This window comes from Kryptolebias marmoratus, linkage group LG17 (genome assembly GCF_001649575.2).
Source record: "Kryptolebias marmoratus isolate JLee-2015 linkage group LG17, ASM164957v2, whole genome shotgun sequence".
Taxonomy (NCBI): Eukaryota; Metazoa; Chordata; class Actinopteri; order Cyprinodontiformes; family Rivulidae; genus Kryptolebias; species Kryptolebias marmoratus.
The window spans coordinates 14,937,404-14,939,402 of record NC_051446.1 but is presented as its reverse complement, the minus strand read 5'-3'; the positions used below and the strand labels follow the sequence as shown (position 1 = coordinate 14,939,402).

General features: G+C 33.3%; 1 long non-coding RNA gene across 1 annotated transcript in view; it reads right to left on the bottom strand.

Moving 5' to 3' along the window:
- Positions 1-410: 410 nt before the first annotated feature.
- LOC108237139 overlaps positions 411-1,999 on the bottom strand; it is an 8,416-nt gene continuing 6,827 nt past the window's right edge. Inside the window, exons 2-4 of the long non-coding RNA XR_001808620.2 lie at positions 1,588-1,773; positions 1,306-1,487; positions 411-703 (exon numbers count right to left, since the gene is read on the bottom strand). This is a non-coding gene — a long non-coding RNA (uncharacterized LOC108237139). The remainder of the gene's footprint in view (positions 704-1,305; positions 1,488-1,587; positions 1,774-1,999) is intronic.

Sequence of the window (1,999 nt, the reverse complement as noted above, 5' to 3'; positions counted from 1 at the left end):
CTAAAAAGTGTCAGATACTGTGCAGTAAGGACAAAGGATCTGATCGTTTTCTTCTGTTGTTGTGCCCATTATGGCTTTAATGAAAAGGGAAAAGAAGAATTGACTAAAAAAGAAAATCTTACATGCTTTTCTACTTACATAAACATGGATTACTACATAAATCTGTAAATATTTAAAAGTAAAACTTGTAGGATAGACAATTGTAATAAAACCTGTGACCTGCATGCTAACCTTCAGCTCAAAGCACCCTAATGTCTCATCTATAAACTCACAAAGCTGCTAAATCTACTTTACCCATCATTGTTGTGAAAATGAAGTGCACCACACAGTTATTAAAAAGTTTTAACAATAAAAACAGCAAGAAGTCTCAATAAAGGTTTCAGTCAATAATAATAACACCAGACTACAACTACATTGACACGTTGTCTTTATTATGCAATTTACAAGCCTAAATTCAGTTTCATTCAGGAAGATTTCTACATGTCTACAAACCAGCAGCAAGCAACAAGAATATAACATGAGCACTTTGGCACAATGCATAAAAGAAAATAACTGATCAGATTTATTTTTCTTTCAGTCCGCATCTTAGCGATCCATCTTCAGAGGAGTTTTGGTTTTGAATTCCTCATTTCTCACTGGATTTTTCGTTTTTCTCTCGCTTTGAGTTCATATTTAATCTTGGGAACTTTGTTTAAAGTTTAAGCTGCAAAAAACAGACAAATGACTATAATTCAATTATACAGATATTGTGATCAAATTTGGTGTGGTTGTAACTGAAAGTTATTCACAATGCATACTCATTGCCATGTTGAACTCGGTTTACTCTAAAAAGTAATCAGATGTAGATGTACACTCAATAATTATTTTGTGAGAGTTCTATTAAACTCGTGCAGTGGTTCATGAGATATTTTGATAACCGAAAGACAAATGCACACTCACTCACACACACACAGAGGCAAAAAAACATCATCAACTGCCTTTGTGCAACAAGAGATAAATATGCAGCATGTATCAGTTGTGTAAAAAGGTGTGCCATGTCCAGAATTAACATGTTGTCAAGTTAGACAACAAATTAGTTCCCTGTCACCAAGCACTGTGCTGAAGTAAAAGTTACTTTACTATTGCACCATTATATTACACATAAACATGAATGGGTTTGAAAATGGAGTGAAGGTCAATTAGTTCAAAGGTTGTAGTACATGTTGTTGCCTGTAGGGGCGCTAGTTTGTCAGAATACTACTACACTACACAACATAAAAAGAAATGTCACACCACACTCATATGAAGCTTAAGATGTGTGATTACCTGTTTGTAGACACTCTTCTTTGCCTTGCTGTTGCGTGGACATTTGTAAAGTCCCTTCTTCTCAAAAAACAGACACTCTACAAGGAGTTTGACAGAATTTCTGTCATAAGATCTTCTGTCAGGTAAAGTGTAGTTTGGGTCGTAGGTATGATGCATCGCCACCAGAATCACTTCCCGTTTTTCTTTGAAATACAAAGACAATGCAGATTATGCACCAAAAATGCAAGCTTTAAAATTTAATTTTGAATTCAAGTTCCTTATTTGAAAGTTTTGCATATTTACTTGAAGTGCTGGATATAGCTGACTGTATGTCTGTCTCAAAACGACTGACAATAGGACAGAAGACGATTGTCTCAGTACTTTCATCTTCTGTTGTCACAATTTTTGCACCTCTTTTTTTAAGTTTTTTAAGAAACTTCTCATGGGAACCCAAAGTGTTTCCCACAACCTGTGGGTAAATCTTCATTTCTGAAAAAGACAAAAAAAATTAAATAAAATAAACATTTCCATTTGCCAGAAGTTTATTTTTAAAATTTACATTTTACGTACAGGTGCTGGTCATAAAATTAGAATATCATGAAAAAGTAGATTGATTTCAGTAATTCCATTTAAAAAGTGAAACTTGTATATTATATTCATACATTACATACAAACTCATATATTTCAAATGTTTATTTCGTTTAATTTTGATGAT